The sequence below is a fragment of the Aquila chrysaetos genome, chromosome 20 (assembly GCF_900496995.4).
Source record: "Aquila chrysaetos chrysaetos chromosome 20, bAquChr1.4, whole genome shotgun sequence".
Classification (NCBI taxonomy): domain Eukaryota; kingdom Metazoa; phylum Chordata; class Aves; order Accipitriformes; family Accipitridae; genus Aquila; species Aquila chrysaetos.
In genome coordinates, this window is record NC_044023.1 from 14,861,952 (window position 1) to 14,886,654 (window position 24,703).

Sequence of the window (24,703 nt, forward strand, 5' to 3'; positions counted from 1 at the left end):
AGGACAACAAGGAGAGATTTGCTGCTGCTGGGGAAGGCTTTAAAATAGGATTGGTAGAGGAATGTGTGGTACATCAAACCACTGGCAGGAGTGAGAACTGGGAGAGGTTGAGGGATAATTGTCACAAGAAGAAAATTGATGGATCCATCAGTCAAATGTTTTAGCTATGTCAGCACAAGGAATAAAAAGGAGGAACTTCAGGTCTTGTGTATAATCAATGTTATAATTTAAATGCCATCGCAGGGGCTTGGTAGAAAATGGCCATGGCTAGAGTCCTGACAGAAGAGCATACAGCTTGTTCAGGGAGGACTTGGCCATGGGAGAGAGGCTGATGCTGAGACTGAAGTCGTGGTATGTCTGCCGCAAGGCTCCTGGTGCTGGTTGTTGGGAAGAGACAGTCTGTTGGAGATAGTTGGCTATGGATGACCGAAGAGATGGGGTGAATGAGGCTGGTGCTGAGCATCTGGCAGATCAGATCACTGGTAGTACAAGGTAGGATTTGGTAAGAGAAACACAACAGGACACGATACCCAGAAGCTTTGCTGCTGGCTGGGCAAGAACAGACCTGAAGAAACAGGGACATGATGGTGGAGTGGGAAAAGGTGAAAGGCAATGCAGGTGATGGTTGCGAAAGGAAAGCTCACAACTCAAACCAAAGGCAATGTTCTTTAGGATTGACATATAAGGTCTATGGGACAGCAAGACTGACCAGTAGTGCTGAGCCCCTGAGCTTGCCAGAGCCCTGGGGAGAAAACATCTTCCCTTTGCTCTCTGGAACCGAGTGCACCAGCAGACCTTATAGATTTCCACATTTCTGCAGCTATTAGCATACTGGGGCAGACTGGATGTTCCCGGCTCTGGAGCATTTTGAGAAGAGGCTGGAGCAATTTTCAGGGCCAATTAGCAGTTATCTTCAAGAGCATGAGGAGGTCTGGGGAGGCTCCAGGGGAAGAGAAAAGATGTGGGTAGCACCTGCCTCTGAAAGAGAGGGAAAAGAAGTGCTGGGCAAGTCTAGACTGGTCTGTTTGAATTCACTGCTGGGGCAAGTGATCAGTGATCTGTCCATACGCACTTGGAGCATCACAGGTGATAAAGAACAGCCAGCACAACTGTCAGGGACACATCACGTCAACTCCACCTAGTTCTCCTCTGTGACAGCACAACAGCGTGGAAGGAGGGGTGTCAGACAGCTTGACTGTGGTGAGGCTTTTCATGCCATCTCTCGTGTCAATCTCCAAAGCAATCGAAGGAAATTGAGTCTCTAAGACAGGTTGTGAATGATTGGCAAATTGTGTGCAGGCAGAAGTTATCAGTGGTTTGCTGTCAAACTAGGGAGGGCTTTAGGTGAGGTACCTTACGGTGCCCATCAGGGGTCTGGGACTGTTCAATACTGCACTTGTGGCTTGGGCAGTGGAGTTAAGAGTCTACATGCAGAGCCTGGAGTTGACACCAACCTGAGAAAGGTGGCATCGCCTTGGAGATGAGCATTAGAAATCAGTGTCACTGTGGAAAAACTGAGAAATTATCAGAAAGCAGTTCAGTTGAAAAATAAAAAATAAAAATTATATGTATATGCACACACTACACCTAGCTTTGAGTTTTCTGTAGCAGAGGCACAAGCTGACAGTGTTGGACTAAGAACGACAGAAAAGGGTATGAAGGCTTATCAGGGATCAGAAACCGAATGGGTGAACAACTGTGTGTTCTTGCAGAAAAACCAAACCAGCCTTCACTTGCAGACTGATAACACGAGGTGTCGTATGGGAGAGGGGCTGTTGCCTTTCACTCACCCGCACCAGCAGGGCAGGGGCTTGAGCAGAGCGTGCAGTTTGGAGGGGTGCTCTGGGGAAGATGGGGAGCGGGAGAGATCCGAAGGCGAGCTGCAGGGAGCCTCGCAGGGCTGGTGGGTACGTGCTGCATGGAAAAGCTGGGGGAGATAGGCTTGTTTAATTTGAGGTAATGGGGAACAGAGTGGGACGAGGTGGTAGCTTTTTAACTCTGCAAATGACTGCAGCAAGAGAGAATGTAAGTGAACTATTCTCCCCCCACCCTCCACCCCAGTCAAAGGGGCGTTGACTGTTCAAATAGCTTTGTTTGAGGCTTATCCAGGGACGTGGTATACAGTTTTAGTAAAATCACTTGGGCATCATATGTCAGAAGTGGCAGTGCATCCAGCAGAGTTGATATCGTTAGCCCCTAATTACAGACTATCTTATCTGAATTACTTTATGACATTCAGTGATCTGTGTTACAGGGGAGAATAGAATAAATTATGATAATACTGCCTCAGGCTGTACAATCTCATAAATCAGTAAATATCAAATTTTGTGTATATCTTTGATAAGCATTCACTTCTTTGCATGCTTGTTTGAAGCATGTTTTCTTTACGGTTAAGTTTCCCACCTGTAAAATTTGTGTGTCTGCGTTGCAGTCTTTGGGTTTAACCCAGAAAGGTCTCCTGTTGGAGGCATTTGGCCACCAACCAATTTGCCAGGCAAACTGCATTTTTCACTCAAATGTAGTTAATGACCCAAACAAAATGAAATGCTTGTTAGGGTTTGATTTAAACAATGTGGTCTAATGACAATGTTCTCTTTTTTTCTGCCCACTCTCACTAACAAGTCCACTTTATTTCAACTAGGCAGAAAGGAAACAAGCTTTTTAAGCAAGGCTCAGAAACATGTCTATTGGCTGGAGGGAAGGAGGGGCACATTTAGCTGGAGATTTTTACTTTGAAATTTCCTGACAAAAATTAATTAGAAGAATCATGTAATTACAATAAATGTATCTCATTGGTCCCCAGTGGCTTGTTTCTAAACACAGAAGGATTATTTAGGCATTCATGACAGCAACAAAAAGTACCAAATAAATGTAATGGGTTCTTTTTATATACAATAAAAATGACATACAGTAGCTGCATGTTTTGCTAATTTGGCAACAGGATCTTAGAGATGGGTACGGTTTTAATCTTTGCTGTGGATGCAGAGGCTGGACTTGTACTTGCAAGGGCCAAGACGCTGACTCGTGTTCCTGCCAGTGTCCCGCAAGATACTGGGGAAGAGAGGTGCCCCAGCACCCGGAGAATATGACTATCTCCACTTGCTGTGTTGCCCACATTGCTTGTTCCTGCCATGAGAAGGGAGGTGTAAATGTTCTTGAAAGGCAGAGAAAGGCTGCTAAACAACCGGAGCGGGCTGTGTTGAGCAGCCAGTGCCAGCAGAGGATAAAACCCCACGACCCGCAGCGAGACCAGCCCGAGGCCGTGCAGGGAAGGGATGGGTGCCTCCTTCACTGCCTGGTGTTAGGCAGTGATGCAACAGCTCTGTTCCTCTGGTATCTTTGAAGTGGCTTTTTGAGCGTGCTTTTGGGATGCCTTTGGTGCTGCCATGGCACAGGTTTCTGCCTCCCTCAGTTCCAGGTAATGCAAAGATCTTGGTTGAATCCTTCAAGGGAGAAACTGCAATTCGGGGCTTGCTGTAGATGCTGCTGTGTATCCTTCCCCTTCCCACCAGTAGTGCAGCCAGGGCAGCATTTTGGGTCATGCAAGGCACTGGTGTCTGCACAGCTCCGCTCTACCCTCCCTGGCCAGCACCGCTGGACTTACCTCTGCTGTGCAGAGACCGCTTCCGTGCTGAGCAGGGCTGCAAAATCACAGGGAGGTGAAGGCAGAGATGCTTCACTGCCAGATGAAGCTGAGCTTGGTGGCTGTTGTGGGACATGGTGGCTTGGTTTTCATCATGCCTGCGATGAGCTCTCTGTTGCTGCATGAAAATGGGTAAACCCTTTCTGGGGCACTTCTGCCTTAAAGCTCAGTGTGGCAGGAGTGGTACGCATGTGGAGTCGGGGAAGGATTGGGATTAATCCACCGCCACTGCTTCTCTCTGCTTGTTACGGGGCTTGCATCTGCAGAAACCTGAGAATTGTTATGTGACGTAGCTTCACAAATGCCTTGAGCTCAGGTCTCTTCACTTATTTTTGTTTCACTGGGTTTCCAGGGTAAGTTGAAGTTTGGAGGGGAAAATCTAATTAATCTGTGGTACAAATTGGACTAAAACAGTTCTAGACATATACATAATGTGGATGTGTGCCATCTTAATACACTTCCCACCCTTGCTCCCCTCTTCTAAGTTACGTTGCTTACAGGGTGGAGGTCTTACTGCTCTATAGTGTGGATAAGTCTGTCCTGTGATACTGATCATATATAGCAACATCAGATAAGCATGTAACATCATTTTGGCTTTGATTCATCAAGTAGATGGTTGAGCTAGGTGGGAAGACTCATGCTCTGGAGGTGCCTTCTCCTTTTTTGTTTTCTATAGAAAAAGAGCCTATACAGTAAAGCAGGCCGACTGCCTGACTTTGGGATGTTGGTTAGGTGAGGTGAATCCCACTCTCTGTGTTTGGCTCTTAAAGGTTGTGCATAAGAGCCATTGGTGGAGACATATGAACACTGTAAATCTTTTTACTGCAGGTACCAACCATAAAGAGAAGTGATCTTCAAATGACATCATCAACACAAAGGGCACTAGGAGAAGTTCCAACTTACGACACAATAAATCATCAAGTAGTCTAGTAAGGGACATTGAGCCTAGACAGTTTTGCAAAGTGAGTTCTCGTATAAAATGGTATTCTGCATTGAAATGTGGGCTCCAAACCTGCTTAGCTAGTACCACTTAAGCTGCTTTAGTGAGATCATTTTGGATTTCCACAGTCGACCAATCTTCCCAAATTGCTCAGTGTCTAATGTAATCCCAGATGTATTTACCATACTTCATTGTATTTATAGAGGTGACTAGGCCATGAAGACATGGCTTATTTCCAGGGACAAGAAGTCCAGGTTCTTCAGTGCATTTTCTTCCTCTAAAAGCAATGCTATGGTGCTCTCGGAGTTTGCGGTGAACACATTTGTCTTTGCTCAGTGACGATGGTTGATCATTAGCAAAATGTATTTCGGTATTTATGGTTACAGGCGTATTGACCTTAATGCTACATACAGCAGTGATCGGATCACAGCCAGCCACCATTAGGAGGAGGTGCAAGAGTTACTATGCACAGCTTTTTCTGAGCAAAGAAAACACCTCCAAGGCACAGCAGCTGCGAAGGGCAGTATATAAGAGGAATAAGTCCTTGGTTCAAGTATGATAAACTGGCTGCTATAGACTTGTTCCTTTTCCTCTCCACTGGTTCTTGTCCTCGCTTAGCACACAGGCACTGTTAAACCACATGCTTATCTGGTGCTTTTATGTATAGCTGCCCTGCAGTAAAGGGAATTACACTAACTGCTATCAGCGTGAGGATGTGGCCCATAGACATGTCTACTGGTGATGGTGCCAGAACTTGTGCTTGAGAGATGCTCTGCTCCAGTCCACTGCTTTGTAGTGTCCAACTGTAGTTTTGTCAGTTTACTATCAGTGTATGTACATTTGCACTGCACATTGCTTTATTCTCGGAAGTGCCTGAAGTTAGGTTACATTTGCAAGACAAATGTATAATATCCTGAAGCACAATTTGTATTTTGCTATAGGTTTAATGTGATTCCCGGCAGCAAAAGGGTCTGGACTAAGCCAGGCAAAAGGCATGTTTTTCTGTTGAGCAACATGACAATCTTGTGACATAATGAATTACACACAGCTGGTTTTTCTCTGGCTTAGGAATTTTGTTTCATTATTACTGTATCTGTGCAATTTCTTAATATTCTTGAATCTGGGCTCTGCTTACAGGCATATCAGATTATTCATATGCTAGAGTGAAATATGATGTGGAGAGGAGAGCAGAATGTGCTTTATTTGTGGGTAACTGGGTATGTAATGGTGTATAAAGAGTCAGGAGCTGGTACTTAGCTGCAATCCCTTCTGTTTTCTCATTCATCCCCAAGCCCAAGTGTACAAGACTCTTACTGTTGTAAGCCTCTTCTCCTAGCACTGCTTCTCTTCTCCATCTCACCTTCCTAAATTTTTTTCTTAGCTAACAGCCTTTTAGACAGTTGACAGTGGCAATTAAATGAAATAGACTTCAAAGGGATGGCTGACATGTCCTGTGTTCAGCTGCAGAGTGTTAACAAGGCTGGGCCTTTGGGCTTGGAGCTATGATGTCCTAGGGCGTTTGTGGGATGTCCTGTGTTCCCGCCGACTTCAGAAGAAGTCGAGAAGGGCATTTTGTATAGGAAAGGACTGGGGGGAGTGCTTCTTCTGGCCTGCACTGGGATGAAATGGAGGCTCTTGGAAGGGAAATCTCAGAGGTCAGGAGCACTGGTTCTTACTCCCCAAACCAGCCAGGGGCACAGGAGTTAGGGGTCTGATTGGTAATATGGGGGACAGATTTAAGATCTTGCTCTAGGCCTCAATCAAGCCCTCAAATCTCAGTTTTTTGCACGTAAGGCTGGGTTACTCATAACTAGAATATTAGGCTTATGGAAAAAAAGGCTGAGCTGAAAGTCTCACTTATCTATGGCGAAATTGGTATATATGATGTTAAGAAGTACTTTGTCAGAAAGTGTAAGTTTGTCTAGCAGACAGTTTTGTTAGTGTATTATTACTGAACACTTCTGACTCCCCATCTTCTTAATGAAGAGCGTGAGGAGCAATGACTTTGCTCTTTGGGGGCTTCTATTGGTCAATCATGTTCCCTAATTGTATGCCCAATGTATTAAATGCCAATGCCCAAATGTCAATGCCCTTGAATTTTCTAAGTGATATTTTATTGATGCAACTGCATCTTGCTTTACCTTAAGATTTTATTACATCTTCACCAACAGTGATGAGAAACTTCCTTTTGCATTTTGTTAGTGCTTCTGTCCACCTCCAATGAAATATATCTTAATGTAATCAAGTACTGTGTGGTTTACTACCGAATCCACTGTGCCTGTGGGTTTCCATTTAGGTAATAGGGTATGCCCGACTTGCCTGCTTATAGGTGGAGCACTTGACTGCTCTTGTTGTTATGGGCTCAGAGTCTGGGTTAGATTTCTCTGGAGAGCGGTGTTCTGATTTAATAGCTGGTCCACAGTTCCATGAATTACATCTAGAGAATTGTTCAAGATGGATGATAACACAAATGGGTTACTTGGGCTAATTCAAGACACTTTCTTGAGCAGACTAGGTCAATTTTCTAATGGATCAAAGTGGATGTGTTTTGGAAAACTGCTGGCACACACATACGTACACTCCCACGCTGCATCACGTAGATCAAGGCAATTCCAAATTCTGTTCTATTTCAGTCTATTCACATTTCATCTCTATGTGAGACTTTTGAAACTGAATAAAGCACTGGAGATCGTGCTATAGGGAGTGACCTGGGACTGGTGAGTGAGCAGTCTGAATGTTCCCTTTCCATCTCTTTGATTTTGTGGAATTTAAATTGTGGGACAGGAAATACTGGTGAAGCAGAGAGCCCCTAGGTTGAATTTGCAACCTTTGCTGCCCTCCAGCCTGGTGATAATACCAAGCAATGGAAATGCATGCAGTCAGCTGTCCGGATATTTATCCTAAGCCTTTCTACTTTGGGATCCTTTTCCTTTTCCTCCACTTGATGAATCAGAGTTGGGGAAAAGCCACAGCATGAATCCATAGTTTGCTATCAAATTAAGCTAAAGCAAAACCTGTCCTTGTTGCATAGTTTGGCAAATTTTCCATCCCTCTCCTAAATCTGTACAAGTACATCTTGCTTGTGTAGGCTGAAACACACAGCTGAGGCCTGTGGACACCCTGACATCTAGAGATGGAGCACGGTCAAAACCTATGGAGGGACATGGGTTTTACAGACACATGTTCATCCATTTAAGTGCAGAAGAATCAGGTGGGTGTTTTGTGCCTAAAACTTTATAGGTGAAAAGAAAGGGAGGCATTACCTGGAAGGCATCAGCTAGAGCTTGTCCTTTCCACGTTAAGTGGTTCTGAAGTCAATTCATCTGGCAGTCCTCATCATCTCTTCAATTGAACGTGTTATACCTAATGTTCTGCTGATACTCAGTAGAACAGCAGACCTAGCAAATTGATTTGTTTTCGTCAATTTTATACAAATGTGCAAGGAGTATATGGTTTCCATGAAAGATACCAAGAGATTTTATCAGAATGTGAATTGTTGATCTAATGAAACTTTCCCATGGCAAACACATAGCAATTGCCCTTCCTGTACAGTCAGTAGACAGAACTGGATTTTGTTGCCTGAGAATGAAGTTGCTTTCCTATTTTGTATGCTGTAATAGGAAAGCTGGAAGGGATAGACTCCGCTTGGAACTTTATTTTCAATTAATAACAAGAGGACTGAAGGACACATAAGAAGAAGTTCTTATGGCACCTCAGTTAAACATAAATTCTTCGTTTTTATTTTCATTCTGACTTTTGGTACTGAATTTTCTCCATTTTTGGTGTTTTTGTGAATATTAATAACTTTCTGAAGTAATGCGAGGGTTTTTTTGTTTCCAGTACGGGGATTTTTTTGTGAAGTGACACAGGGGCATCATGAGTGTGATACAAAGTTAAAGTTGCCTAAATCTGTGGTCAAAACCTGCAGTTTTATGTGTCAAGTGGTTTGTGAGAATGAGTGTGGGTCTTAGCCAAGTACATTGCTCCTCTGTCCAGGTTTGGGTTGTCGTGCAGACAGGAACCGCTCTAACTCTGGGTCTGTGCTCTGGTTTTTGATAGGACCCTCACTCACCACTTCACATCAAAGAGAGGGTAAGCCATAAAAGGGTACCCGGTCTCTGGTTATTTTGGTGTAAAGGGAAGATATCTGTCAAGGTCTATCCCTCCCCAAGAAGCCAAGTATCAAAGGAAGCTGATAAAGTTGCTGGTGAATGCTTCCTAGTCTTTTGGTATAATTGCTGGAACGGAGGTGATACAAAGGAGGTGACGTATCAGGGGCGCTCATGTTTCAAGTGAAGTCTGGATATGGAAGAGTGTCCTGGGTTGATTTTTGTGCAACTGTAGGAGTGTTGAGTGAAGCTGGCTTATGCATTTGATATGGCATGCTACTTTTTTTTTCTTATTATTTTGCATAACTAGTTTAGTTGACAGCGTACTGGTTTTGCTCCTTTGATCTCTGCTCAGTTTGACTGTATATTCAATAACTACTTAGTATAAAAATAAAATGTGCAGGCCGCATCAAATAAACTAATTAAGGATTAGAATGAAAAAGTGTCAAAATCCAAGACCTCGCTGAGGCAGATTAGTCACTGCATACGAGACACGATCTAATAACTAATGGGTTGCTGTAGTAACGGGGGAATCAATACCCCTTGGCTGGTCAGGGAGCTGACAGTAATTTCTGCTGGGTCATAGATTCTGGAAAATGAAGTGCCACCTACTACAACACAAGTAATCTCTGTGGACTTCTTGACAACAGAGCATCCGACAAAGTTTATATCAGAGAAAATATTAATCTCCCAAGTCTGCTTGTTTATCTCTGCAGGGGTTATCTGATATTGTTACAGCCACAAACAATTAAGTTTAGCCTCTTATGTGAGCTCTCGATGGGTTAGCTTTGGAAATAAGCCTTTGGTTTTGCTTACAAAGTGATGGGTTTGTAGGACATGCCTGTACCAGGATGTTGGACTGTGGGAAGGGGAACCTGGAAGAGTCCAGTCTTCTATGCCAAATCAGCTGCTCTTACTTGAGGGAAAACTCTAATTAAAGTCAAAAGCAGTTCAGCTCAAACAGGGAGGAGGATAAATGCTTGGGCACTTAAAAGAAAAAGGGGGTTTTCAAATGAGCTGTAAAGCTGGGCTTGTTGTAGGCTGTGCGTGTTTGTGCCTCTATCCAAAATTTCCAAGGGAATGATCATCCTTCCTTGTCTTCTCTGAATCGATCGCAAACCCTCTGGGACAGGGACACTCTTAGCTGTCTGAGCAGCATCTAGAGCAGTTTCAGCTGTGTACCCTGATTGCTGATGGACAGGCAGCACAGCTCTTCATCCGTGACTGGGAGCTAGAACTACCCAGTGCAGAAACTTGAGAAGGAAACCAGCAAGCAGAGGGGACTCAGGCAGGTGTTTCCTAGCTGCAGGCAGGGAAAGGAGAGCCCTGCGAAGCATAAGGAGTTAATGCTAGTCAAAGAGCTACAGGGGGATAATAAGGACTTTTTCCAAACATCTAGGGGGATGGTAGTGCTGGAGAGAAAGTAGGCCATTCACTAATGAGGGGAGTGGTGGTGTTAATTACGTCTTGAAATTGCCTGAGATACTGAGCTCCTGAAATTCATCTTCAGCAGAAAACCATCAGGAAAATAAGTTTGGGCAATTAGGAGATGGGGGGAGAAACAGTGTAAAAATAGCCTGGATAATTAAGAGCAGATAAGGGTACATCTAAGAACTGGCAAGAAGTGCAAAGAGAGCCTCCTGCCTTTGCTGAGCTCCACTACACTGCTCTCACAGGCGCAGGGCTGGGAGCACTTGCTGGCACAGAGGACGTGAAGGGCAGGTCCCCAGCCCCGCTGTTGATCGTGCTGGTGGCTCAGCAGTGCGAGGGCTGCTGGGTGGCAAGGGCACGTCTTGTTCCTCGTACCATGCTCGTGGCAGCGCCACTGACACTGCTGTGCTGCAAATCCCTGCAAAGTCTGTGGGAAGCTGGTTAGGGCAGGTCTCAGCCGCAGGTACAAGAGGGGGATTGACATGGAGCCCCCAGCGATTACAGGCACAGACCTGTGCGAGTGGCAGCCTGCTACAGGGTCAGCGAGGAGCAAATGTAGCTCCAAATCTTTCAGATGGGCTGTGTTGCGGAAAGGCATCCCCTTCAGCTGCTCCCCCATTTCATGGGACCAGAGTATGGCGGGGAAAAGCCCAGCACTAACTCTGATATTCAGCGACAGCTCTGCAGCTGCTGCTGGTGTTCGTGCTGGTTGGTACATAATGTTGATGAATAATAATACCTGACCTAGTAGAACAAGAAGTCTTTTATCAAACACATTTAAAGAAAAATGACAGTCCGTGTAGCATGTAATGGAATGGATGATAAATCACAAAATGGGGAAAAACAATTGTGTTACTCCTGCTGGTATGAGTTCCTGTTCAGAAGGTCCATATGTTATGTTTTTTGATGACATAAATTTAATGAAATTTTCTGGAAATGCTGACCAGAAGTCAATACACAACTCAGTCCCAAGAAGTTTCCTAATATCTTTGTTTGTTTTAGGTAATAGATCTGTTGATGTGTATCTCTCCTATTAAGTGCTGTGATAGGATGCTATAATGAAATTATAATACGGAATGGTAGCTCGACTAAAGCGGCATTATCAGAAATGTCACCCCCTAACAAATTAGCAGTTGCAATGTTTGCCCTCTGGTTACAAAACCTTGTTCCTTTTGTCTTTTACTATAACTTATAATAACAAAGCCTGTGATGTAAATGTCTGCAGGGTATGTTTCCAGTAGCTAAGTGTGAAACATGTTGCAGTGGGGATATGGGGGGGGGGGGAGGCATTTTTTAAAAATTCAAGACAAAGGAGTTTTGGCCTTGGGCTTTCCAGCTGCAGCTGCTGTCGATATGGGGGAGATGGGACTGTTTTTCTATTTATTTTTTCTTTTTAAAGAAAAAAAAGATACCCACATCTGGTTATGTAATCCAGAATCTTTAAAACAGAAAACAAAACAAAAAAAATTCTCCCCCAGAAAAAGTAGTAATTAATTTCTCTGGAGGTTGATTTATGATGGAGAGGTTGTAGATTTCAAATGAGTGAGATGCAGTTTGTATTTACAACTTCAGAGCCTGGGGATCAAGCGAGGAAATAGAATGAGGTTTGGGTTTTTTGTTTTGTTTTGGCTTTTTAGCTGAAAATAGAAATTCATGGGCTCACTCCAAAGCCAGTGCAAAGACCTCCACTGGGTCCTATGTTTTTCCTTCAATGAGGCATGGGAAGAATTGCAAATTTAAAAAGAAATTTAGAAAAAACCCAACCCTCAAAGCCATGACTATCCCCAGCCCTACATGTGTTGGAGCAGGTCAAGGGGGACCGCCTGTCTCCAGCTTAGCCTGGGGAGGCAGATTTCTGAGAAGTTGTCCCCAAACCTCTGCCAGTGAGAGCAGGACAGGCAGCGTCTTGCTGGAAAACCTACTTGGCTCTCGGCTTTCCTGCCCTTGTCGGGCTGCTCTGTGCAGGTGGGAGAAGATCTTGATGGGAACTTCTCCTCCCCGTGCCTTGCCAGTGGCAGTGGTCCCCAAAGTGGTCAGTAAAGGGTCACAAGCCGGCCACGGGGGTGGGTGTGCAGGGCTTTGGGCAGCGCACGGCTGCCTCCGGGGAGGCTGCAGTGCACGCGGGATTCAAGAGGGGATGAAAACTGGATACCCAGGAGCAGATGGGAAAAAGAGATGACGGATTTGGTCAGCATGATGAGCCGTGATCAACACACGCATGAGTTAGCACGTATGGTTGTGCAACCCAACTGTGTGACAAGGGTCTGGAGCTGGTCTTTTGTGCCAGTGGGTTTTTATTTTACCAAGCCAGCATGTTCATGGTTAATAATCTTTGCCATCATCCTTCCTGGGAATCAAAGAATGGGCTGCCTTGTACGTCTCAGGAACAGTACCTGTCTTCCCTTCAACAAAGGAGTCGGAGCCAGTCTTCAGTTAGATATAATTAAGTGTTGGTTTTTATTTTTAAGATGCAACAGAGAAAACTTAGAGTATAGAAGCCTAATCCATAACAATGACACTTCACTTACCCAAGCAACTGGGAAGTGCTTAAATACTGAAGCCTGTGGCTTAATTATTTACCTGTGGCTTAATTGGGTGTAATTTTACTGAAGAGTCTGTTTATTTTCCTGTGGAGAGGCTCTAAGATGCCTCTAAGTGGAAATGTTACTGGTCCCTACCTGTGCCCCCTGACATCAGTAGCACAGAGCTCATTTAAACCCGCAGAAACCTGGAAAAAACATGTTTTCTCTGGTGCAATCAGCCTGTGGTTTCCACTGCTCTGCAGCTGGGAACGTGTATTGGGAGGTGAGAACAACCCTCCCATATTTCTGCACACATTGAACTGCTTGCATCTGGCCCGGGAGCGCTCAGCAGAGCAGGGCAACACACGAGCTATTGCTGATGCTGTGCTGGGAGCAGAGAGTCTTCCTAGAGGGGAGAGAAAATATTGTAACCCCCTAAAGCCGTCTCTGGGGTGATCCCACAGCAGCACCCTTCAGCTGCACCTGAAGGGCTTAGGAGCAAAAGTCTATGCCGGCTTCGGGAGGCTCCTGCTCTTCTGTTGTTTTTTGGGACCTCGCTTGTTTTTCATCCTCTGCAAATTTGGTGTTGGTAATTGTTTCTCTCCCAGAGCTGGGAAAGATCATTTATGCAGGATCAGATATTCAAAGTTATGCTCGTATCAGCCTGTCTGTGGGTATTTGCTGTTTATATTCCAGGCACAAATCCCTGGTGAATAGAGACAGACCAGGGGCCGTACCCTGGCCAGTCATCCTTATTTAGATGACCCTTTTGACTTCAATGTGTTGTTCTTGCATGCCTAAGAATAGTTTTCCTGCATGAGAGGTTGGAGGATTGAATATCAGGGCTTTTCATTTGCATACTCTGGTTAGAGGCTAAGCCGGTGCTTGTATCCAAGTGCGTGGAAAAGCTTTTCCTACTGTTTTGCCGGTGTAAAGTGCTATGAAAAGATTTTTATCTTGAATATCCATTTAATTCAAACCACATGTGCTTGGACACATTCTGGCTAGGTTTTCAATTCAGAAAGCTGATTTTTCTTCTCCCCGTTCCCCCTCCTCCCTAGCACGGAGGCTCAAACCAGGAACCTCCTTTTGAATATCTGTAGGCAATTTCCTTATAGTACTTGGATCTCCAAGCTTCATTGGACTTCTACAACAACAGAAGCTTTATATCATTGGTTTTTCACCCCAAAATGCTTAGTTTCTATTAACAACCTTACAAAAAGGGCAGTGTATTACTACTCGGTGATCCCAATGATAAATGAAGCACATTATATGTGAAGTAAAGGCTCTATTTATCCTTGCTTTTTTTTTTTTTTTTAAGTCCCAGCAGGTTTAATGTGAGTAGCTTTCGATGACCTTCATAACAAATCAAGAATAAACCTCAGTGCATTCTCGTGAAGGTGGACAGCATTGCAGACTTTTTTTTACTGAAATAACAATAACAGCGATGAGCTGTATTAGTGGTATTTGATAATGCAAAAAAGTTAATGTTCACTGAAAGCCAGGTGCCAGCACTATTTGATTGTTTACCAACATAGTCATAAAGAAACAGAGTTATTAAAGGATCTGAAATCACTCAGTAATTCAGCTGCTGACGTTGATGGATGGAACTTGGCTGTTCCTCTTTGCTAAAGCTGCTGACTGGATAAATGTTTTATTCATGAAGCCCAGGGCAGGAAGGGATGCCAAAGGTTTAGGAATATTTTAAGAAACTCTTTGAGATGTCAAGCAAGTTATCAGGTGTTGTTAAGCAAAGGAGCTGAAGTACTACATTTAAACATAACCGAGCTCTCAACATATACAACAACAATACATCAAAAGCTAGGATGTGATTCTTGTCTCAAGCAGTACATGGAATGATGAGTTGGGAATACAAGTCCTTTTATTTCCTGCACCTTTGTACCTTCAGTCATCTTGCAGCCTTGTCTCTTTGAGCACTGTTATACCAAAGGGAATTTTCACACATAACATTGTGAATTTAGGCTTGGAAACAAATAAATATTTAGATACTGAACCCTACAAGGTCGCATATTTATATTAAAGACAAAATAAATGATATGATGACAATGTTCATGGAAATTGCAGCCAGGAACAAACAAAAGGATCAGAGCAAGTGGATTCTGCCTGACCTCTCAGTGGGAGAAGTTGTTCAAAATGGTAATTATTGAAAGAGGCTATTATCAAAATACAGGATAATAAGGAATTTCCTTCTGTCCTCTTCACCCTACCCCTGCCTCCTCGTTGTCGGAGGGCAACGTTTGCCAACAGCAAGCCTAGAGCTCCTCACCTCTTTGGTGGGGCAGTGCTGGTTTGCAGCAGTGAAGGACCTGGTTGTAATTTAAGTGATTCTTTCAAATGCCTTGTTGTCCTGGTTTCGGCTGGGATAGAGTTAATTTTCTTCCTAGTAGCTGGTACGGTGCTATCTTTTGGGTTCAGTATGTGAAGAATGTTGATAGCACACTGATGTTTTCAGTTGTTGCTAAGTAGTGTTTAGATGAAGTCACAGATTTTTCAGCTTCTGATGCCCAGCCAGCAAGAAGGCTGGAGGGGCTCAAGAAGCTGGGAGGGGACACAGCCAGGGCAGCTGACCCAGACTGGCCAAAGGGATATTCCATACCATGTGATGTCATGCCCAGTATATAAACCAGGGGGAGTTGGCCTGGGAGGGATCGCTGCTTGGGAACTAACTGGGCATTGGTCAGTGAGTGGTGAGCAATTGCATTGTGCATCACTTGTTTTGTATATTCCAATTCTTTTATTATTATTATTATTGTCATTTTATTATTGTTATTATTATCATTATTATTTTCTTCCTTTCTGTCCTATTAAACTGTTCTTATCTCAACCCACGAGTTTTACTTTTTTTTCCCAATTCTCTCTCCCATCCCACTGGGTGGGGGGGAAGTGAGCAAGCGGCTGTGTGGTGCTTAGTTGCTGGCTGGGGTTAAACCACAACACTTGTTCCTGTTCTATGAGAATTCAGATCTGGATCCTTTGCTGAATTTTTTTTTTCTTTTTTTTTTTTTTTTTTATGGAAAGATGTGTTTTGTATAAAGAATTTTAATGAAGAGATCCTTAGCCCCACAAGCTCATGCATGGACAAGTGTTTGAATATTTCATAATCAATATTAATAACTTCTTTTAAGTTTCTGCAGTCTCGTAAGAGCAGAACAGATGAGCTCTTGATGGAACTGAACTGTCAATCCGAACACAGTGACATTAGAAAATAGCTCCTTTTGCAAGTCTAGCTGCGTGAAATGTCCCTTCTTGCCAAGGGAGCAGCAAAGTATAGTTTAAATGTGCCTTATTATGACATCTCAAGAGTATAAAAATTGGGAAAGGTATTAAAAATGAGTAATTAAAATTGAAGACTGATAGATAATGGCGAATAAAAAGCAGGTAAGTACTGCGCTCCTGCTGCCCTTTTGATTTGCAGAGATTCAGTGCTAAAGACCAAAAGCATATTTCTCATGGGCCCCAGTTAAAATTCAAATCCAATAGACTGACAGTGAAAACTACTGTCAAAAAAAGCTGTCAAGTTGTATCAAAATAAGTCACTATTTTACCTCTCTTTATCTGTCAAAGGCATTGATTATTTTCAATAGAGGAGCCCTCTGACAGTTGCTGAAACTGAAGAATCCCGTGTTGAAACGATTTGGTTGACACATGTCACTATTGCCTAAACAGATAAGTCAAATATGTTATTTTTGACTCTTTCTATAGGAGAAAGCGAGTTTATGTAGTATTTTATGAAAGATAAATAATGCAGAAAGAAGGGAACATCCATTAGCACTGCACTTTCTCAGCTATTTGTATCAGTGGTTTTTTTGTAGCATCTTTTTAAAATGTTCTTCTTCGCATAAAATCATGTGTTCCTTTGGTGGCTGTGATACAATGCAGGGATTTGCTAAGATACCCTGAAGTAATTCAGATAATCAGTGAACCATATTGGCGCTATTCTTGATTGCAGCTGACGGTTTACTGTTGACTACACTAAACTTCTGTTTTCTACCAGCCACATGCCTGTAGCAGTGACACAGACATTAATGTTCTGCAAAATGCCCCTTTGTATTGCAGATGGACAAACTGAGAAGGGCAAAATAAGGACTACAGCTTGGACTTGCTGCCAGTCTTTGGAGTGAAGCTGGGGCCAAGCCTCTGCCTAAACTCCTTGTGTAACTCTTGGTTTTCGTGTGGTGGATGTGGGCACCCCTGATTTTATAGGTGCTGGCTTTGCAATCCTGCAAGGCATCTTTAGCAGAGGGGAAAGCCTAGGTTTTTGCAGCTCAACTCTGTTACGTGTGGAAGTAGGTGCCTCTTTCCAGCTGAAACTGTCCAAAATGGAGAATGTTTCCAATATGGTCTCTTGGGACAAGGCTGTTCAGTGGCAGAGCCATTGTGAATTGCTAATGCTATTAAGAAGGTGAGAACTGGCTCAAGCAGCAGCAGTCGGAGACAGGCTAATACCCTTGTACAGTCTTTATTATTCATTAGCACATATTGTGCTTCCTCCTAAATATAATTCAGGCTACACTTGTATCACATTAAGATAACACTAAATCTTTCTGTAATTTGAAGGAAATACTGCTCCCAGCTGTTGTTGCAGAAGTGAACTAAACAAAATCCGAAGAGGTGCTAAAGGAACAACCATAAAATTCCAACTGCATTTGGCACGCATCTCCTTTGGTGCCATTTATCACAGAAGTGGTTGCGAGCGGACCTCTGCACTTGTGAACATGATGACTCTGTGCTCGTGGCATCTTGCACCTTGGGAATTACTCTGCCAAAATGAAACAAGCTCCAAAATCCTTCAGGTACTTGAGTACTTTGCTGCTTTCAGGGGAGTTGGGTACCTCAATGACTGATGAGCTGGGCTTTCAAGATCCTGGTGCAGGTTGTCATGAGGGACCCAACAGTCCTTCCCTGTGCCCTGAAATGAGGTAGCGCTGTGCAGAGCGCTGCACTAACGTTGTTGGGGTGCTGCTGCTTCCTGAAGTGTTTGTTGACTATTACTGAAAATGAGGTGCGCAGGGACTAAGAGCCTATTCTTCGAAGACTTCTGGGTGTGTAATTCTGTCTCACCATAACAGAAGTGGGGCCCTGAATTCCTGTGATGACCTGGCTTATGCAGCATGGCTCTGTTTACACCGAATCAACCGGAATGAAGTCCGCCATTTAAACATCTTCTTTGCTACAAGCTTCTCCTGAGGCTGTAAGCTCTTTGAAAAGATGTCGTTTTGGTTTGTGTTTGTACAGCGTTTAGTGGGATAGGGTCCTTACCCGCGTGGCTGCTCAGGAACTGCCAAGATGAGTTAATATTAATAATAATACTAAAAATAAACACGTGTAAATAGGGATAGCGACGGGCTCAGAGTTCTGACAGCCCTGGAAGGCTTTGATCTTGCATTGGTAGAGATCAGGATGTGCTGCCTCCCCAGCTGACATGCTTGGATGGAGAAAAGAAAAAAGAGATATAAACATAGCCTGTAAAGTATGCCTCCATCATCCTCCTCAGGCTCCCTCCCCCATTAGCTCTGATGATTTACTAAGAGAGCGTGTCTAAGTACTAGCAAAAAAACAACTGAAAAATTAACCCTAGCAAACTTACAATCTCACACCTGACCCCAGAAGTGTGTAGCATTGGTCATCCAAGTAGTAATGGCTCAGCGTAAAGCAGAGGAGAAATGTGCCGTTAAAAGAGAAGCATGGAGTGAGCTGCTCAGTGGTGACAGCCGTTAAAAGATACAAACCAATACGTGGTTCTGACAGTGTATTATATTCAGAAGATAAAGAGAGGCAGAGAGAGGAAAAAGCAAAACAAATGGGGTTGCTCTGTACATATGGCTAAAAGGGAATCACAACATAAACGCCACCAGCCAGACATTACGGTGTGTGGATAGACTGCCTGTCTGGGAGAGGAGCACCAGCCCTTGGGGCTGGCACTAGTCAAAAGCCTTGTGGTGAGAGAGAAAATGCTGCCAGAGATTTTGGGGAGCATCTGTCCGGCAGTGGGCCGGCAGTGCTGCCGATCGTCGGTGGTAATGAACTGAAGACAAGGAAGGAGCAGGATTTAGGGGGAAGTGGCAGACTGTGATTTTTGTCTAACTGCAGATTTGGTTTCTGAGCGAGTCAGATTTATGCTTCTCTCAGACAATTTTGCTAATAAGCCGATGACTCAGAGCCTGTAGCAGATGGGATTCTTTAGCTGAGGTAGAAACTATTGGTTTTGTCCTAAAAGGAAAGTAGCCATTTTTCTTTTCTAGAAAACCGATCTCTGGAAAATGTGACAATTTTTCCTTCCCAGCAGAAACACAGCTTTTTCAAATGTTACCCAGCTATGCTTCTGGACTCTTTATCTAATATGCAGAAGTTCTCATTAGAAATAAATGGTGATTTGAGGTAAGCTCTTCAGCTACCTGAAAGGCAAAATGCTTCCTGTCCCTGGCTGCAGGATGCTGCTGCCAAGAACTTGGGAATATTTCTCTAGTAGGAACATACCTATCTAAATCCTTGGAAAGGGACTTCTAGCTAGATGTGAAACTGCTGAAGATTCTCTTCATCTTTCTCCTTCCTCCTGTGGATGTTCTGAAACTTGATTCCCACTAAAGTAATTCAACACTTTTTTGAGGGAAAAGCATCCACTCTGTAGGAAGTCTGTGAAGGATGGCAGTGAGCATGAATATATCATTATAAAAAGACATTCTGCATTCAGAAACCACATGTGGTCTGAATTTCACTGAGAGGGGTATTTCTCTTCACAGGCTATAGAAGTGTGTGGTACATAGGGTGATGAAGCCTTTCCTGACATTGTTTTGTTTAAAATCCCTTTGAAGACTGTTGTCTTCACCTTTCTTGAAAATTGTGCTACAGCAGGTAGGGGAGGTGGGTTTGTTTGGCTTGGTGCTGTGTGTGTGAACGTACCCCGGGAAGCAACAGAGGCCGCTTCCCTCCTTCCCTCTTTGTAGGCTTGTGGTGCAGGTGCAGCAAGATGAGGTTTGAGATTTGAAAGTGCTTTAAAAATAAATTAGGTTTTATTTATGTTACAATACGTGCGTTCTTTAAAAATCATATCTCTGTGGAGAGCTTCAGTAATTACATACACAGTCATTTGTATGGTAGGCACCCCTTGAGCCTGTACCCAGTATTTCGTGATAATCTGAAAAAGACAGTAAGTAACAAATCGGTGAAATTTGATGCTCCAAAATTTAAGCAAATCTAAACATCATTAAGAGTTTTCTTCGAATTTACCAAAGCTATACTAATCAAAGTACTGATAGAAAAATGCAACGTGAATAAAAGGAAGTTACTATTAATTGGATAGAACAGTCGATCTTATAATGGGGTAAGCTTCAAAACAGAAAAAGATCTTGAAGAGCTCAATGGAAAACATCTGCTCAGGTCTGAGCGGTGATCAGGAAAGCATAAATATGAAATGGCATGACATTAATTTGCTGAATAGAGGACAACACTGAAAATATGACAGTGTTGTTCTAGAGATGGTGATGTGGCCTCACCTTGAGAAGCATGTTTGGTTTGGTTACCCTAATTAAAAAATGATAGAGCAGGAAACAGAAGAGGTTCAGTGAAGGGCAACAAACCTAATCAGAGACATGGAAAATACTTTAGCAGGAAGATTTGCATGCAGGCAGAGACTGCAAAGGTTAGGTCTGTTTATTTTAGGGAGAACAATACATGGGATGTGCCACTGAGAGACAGGCTATGATGGATATAAATAAAACAATAACGCCATGACTTTTTCCTCTCTTGGATAAGAAAGAGACATCAAATTAAATTTGAAGTCAATGCATTGAACAGCTTTAATAGGAAGCACTTTTAACCTAAGTTTTAATTAGCCTGTGGGACTCATTGCCACAAGGTAGGATATTGAGACCGACAGATTGGCATCGTTTGTATGATTAGCAATATCATCGACAGTTAGGCGGGCTGGAGATTCATCCTTTGTACTTCCAGCCATACGCTAAACACAGCTTCTCCCTCAGGCATACTGGTGCATAATCCTCCATTATGGGATTTTATAGTGCCTTTTGAAGCAGCTGGCACAGGTTGGTCTCTAGGCCATCGCTTGACTCCAGCACTTCGAATCCTGTGCTAGTGACAAGGGCTGGGCTATAATTCCTGGATAAAAAAAAAAAAAAAGCGTAGAAGTTTGGTTTGTTGTTTTTTTTCCCCCTCCCCACCTTCATTGACTTCCATGTGAGTTGATTGTGACTACATCAGCTTGGAGGAGAGATTTTTTGCTTCCCATGGAAGATGTCTATTTGCCCATTCTGGACTGGTTTGTTTTACTTTCTTTGTCCTTTTAATAGCTTGCATCCTTTACAGTCTTTAATCATTGCACATTTTGGACTTATTCACTCCAAACCAGCTGCCATCAATAAACTGGTCTAGTAATTATTTCTCTGGCTTCAGAAAATGGCTATCGTGAAGTCAACGGCACTAGGAACAGGTGGACTGCAGAATGCCTGTTTGATTTGGTAAACAGCATTAAAAAATTGGCACTTTAACTTAGTCCCTGTAACAGACTAGTTCTACAGCTTTTGTTAATAAGATGCTGCCTTGTTTCCAATGTCACAGCATACGTTATTTGTCATTGCAAGACATTCATTGCTTTTTTGTAGTTTTGTTTTGAAAACGTGGAAAGTTAAAGACATGTATGAAATATCCACGGGATGGAAATCCTTCCAAAATGTACAGTGGTGTTTGGTTGGGGAGAGCCCTTTGGGAAAAGGGGAGGGTACAGATGGACAGGCAAAGTCAGAGCAGGCTGAGCCTGGGGTACAGCGCCGGCACAGATGCTCTGCTCTGTGCCGTTCCTACTCCGTGCCCAAAAATTGTGCTCTGAAGCGCTTTGTGCTTGTAGGACAGTTTAGCCTAATGTAGAGCTGGTAACTTGGCACGCAGGAAACCTGTGGTCTGTTCTTGGCTCTGCTCAGATCTCCTGGGCGAGCTTAGGGAAGTCACTGCAGCAACCTCAGCCCTCTGCAAAATGGGGATTGTGAACCTCCAGTCCCACATACAGGCTCTGTGAGCTACTGGGAAACAGCGTGACTAAATGGGGGGTGAGATGGTTAACTGCTCCTCTTGAGGATGGGGCTGGGCACAGGGCCAGGTCGGGGTGCAGTCACCACGCAGCAGAGTGCCCCGGTGCTGTGAGCTGCCGGCTTTCCAGCCTCACGTGGCATCATAACACAGCTTCAATACCAAATAATACATCTGGGTTTCTCTGTTCATCTGTTCTTCTTGTAGTCTCGGGTTTTATTCCATGTTCCTCTCAACAGTCACTGACATTTGGAAGTGCTGTTTTCCACTGAGGCTCTCAGTAACTAAATCCTGCAGGAAAGGCTTTGTAAGGCAGACAGCCGTTTCTGAGGGGCTCAGGTGAGGTGGTGGCTAATGAGAGAAGCAGTCCAGCCCCTTCCACCTCCCTGAGGACAAAGAGTGCTAAAAAAAAATCTAGGGGACTTCAGTTCCCTTGCTGTCCTCTCTGTGTTGCCTGGCAGAGCAAGGCTGAAACCAAGGGAGAGCAAACTTCATCCCTTTGGGAGAGGAGACAGCGGCAGCTCCTCCTGAGAGCACTGTGCAAAATTCATTCTTCATTACAGGTCGCAAAGGAGCAAGTAAGTAGATTCTTCCCTTATTCCTCTCCAGGAGTGGCTGCAAAGTGGTGACAGGGGATCTGTTCCTTCTGCCACTGCTCAGCATCAAGGCACATATGTGAGGACCCTGTGCCATGAAGGATAAGGAAGGGAGAGACACAAACTGTGAGGGGTTTTGGGGGGCTCCCCCTGCCCCACAAACCAAAGATTTGCTTCTTTCATGTTAGTAGCTCTTCCCAGCACAGCAGTCTGGTGATTCTTCATCTTAAGGGCAAGCTGGGTGACAAAGTGGACTGGTACCAGCTTTGTATGAAGCCTAGTGGATTTTAAACTGGAAAGAGCGATGTCGCTGCACACATCGACATCTGAGAAGCCTGTTCTTCTGCTTCCCGTGCTAGCAGTGCAGCTGTTAAAGCTCTGGAACATTTTTGGACAAAGAGTACTATGTTCCTGTGAGACTTTAAAAATGAATTAATAGAACATTGATTTAACTTACTGGCTCTTTGCAATGCCTTTGTTTCCAGGCAGTAAAAGTCTGCTTGCCAGTTGTCCAGCCAGAAGCCAGTATCTATAAAAACCTGCCCCAGGCAGTTTATGGAGGGCCTTAGTTAATTAAGATATGCATTATCATCCCTTCTTTGGGCTGCTTGTGAGAGAATGTAAAAAGCACAACTAGACAACTGTCTTTTCCTCCTGTTTTGAGACTCATTCTTGATCCCACTGTGATTGCCAGCAGCAGATAAGGAACAGAGCCAGAAGAGTGAAAATTAATAGCGGTGGCATCTGAAATATCCATCCATGAGCTTAAAAACATGTCTGCTTTAGACTGGGGCTGTATTTGCAGGGGCGAACAGCTCATTCCCCTAGTCTGAGTGCTGGAAAATTTAAAAATAGGTGTAAAGACTCCTGCTGCCATTCTGCATAAGGCTTCAGACAGCACATGGACTTCTTTGTGATCAAATGAGATACGTCCTGTTGTCTATGTAACTGTGTCTATTCAGGCATATGAATTTTACAAAGTGACTGTGTTCTTAATAGTCAGGGGTAAAATGGTACCCTGAAGAGTTTCTCCTCAAGTATTAATGGCTTTTAGTTCTTGACACACAGTTTTAACAAATGAGAAAGCTGCAGTGCTTTGTTCTTAGAGTCTTCATCTCCCCCCTTGCCACCTCTCTAATTGATTTGCACTAGGGCATGGATGGTCCTTGTTCTTCCCTCAGGGACCTTCCCTCCCTGCACACCTTTCTTGCAGCCTGCTCAAAAGCACAGAGTGCCTACGAAAGCCCAAATGTGCAAATTTTACATTCTTCATAAATGTGTATCAGCTTGAGGTTTTTGCAAGGAATGTGCTACAAATGGATAGCTGGTGAAAGAAGCAGGACTCTGTTTGCAGTAGGGCAGGGCAGATAATGGTACAAATCCTCCCCAGTGCCAAAGCAACTGGGTGCCACCTGGCCTGGGAACAGAGTAAGCTCCAGGCTTCAGCATTTCAAGTGTACCCTTGTCATTGAAGATTGATGAATCAGGAAAGGTCTCTTCTTGGATGTGGCCATATAACTGCAGCAAGGTGCCCACTACCTCTTTCCTAGACCATCAAAAGCTTGTCTGGTGGTAGGTTCTTCAGGCTGCTATGGTTGAGTTGGGTTTGACCTAAAAGGAGGTGGGGGAGGGCTCTGAAGGCAGTCAGCAACTTCCATAAGCCATCTATTCCCCAAGGAAGAAGGTAAGCTCCTAAGCCCTAGATAAAATGCTCATCACTTAGACAAATGTGCAGAGATCCTCAAATCCTCCCTAGAAATAGGGGATTGCAATATTAAACATAATTATGAAATGTCTATAGAGCTGCAGCTACAGATGGAGCTTTACAACTGGTTAGAAGTAATGCTGCACCAGCATCAGTTATCCCCAGCAACAGCACAGAGATATTTTTGGGGTGATATTTTCCTTTTACAGCAGCCTTTGGTCACTTGCAGCCACCAGCCAGGTACCTCCCCATTTGCACCCCAAGCATGCAGTGATCTCTCAGCAATGCGTGGCCTGTCATGTCCTGTTGCCTCAATAATCAACAGCTCAGATGAACATTTTACCCTATCTTGGCACCTATGCTGTCAAAATTACTGTGAATGAGGGAGCCTGCCTCTCTGCTACTGCAGCTGTGAATATTAGCTACAGAGTAGCACTAAATCTTGTTTAAGCTACAGTCATTCCACCCAGTGATGAATGTCACTACCTGAATAATTTGGGTAATTTCCTGCAGCTCTAGTGTACTAGCAGAGAAATGAATGTTAATTTACTGCTAATTTAGTATACTAACCCTTAATTAGCAACGAGCAAGCTCTGAAATATTGGATTCTGAAAGCTCATCAAACTTTTACCAAAAAAAAAAAAAAATTAAAAAAAAAAAATCACCCCTCCCCTGAACTCTTCACTCTATCTGAGGT

At 43.8% G+C, this 24,703-nt stretch overlaps 1 long non-coding RNA gene across 1 annotated transcript in view; it reads left to right on the top strand.

The window, feature by feature from the left end:
• The window catches only part of LOC115353659, a 73,714-nt gene that overhangs the window by 16,859 nt on the left and 32,152 nt on the right, over positions 1–24,703 (top strand). The window lies entirely within an intron of this gene.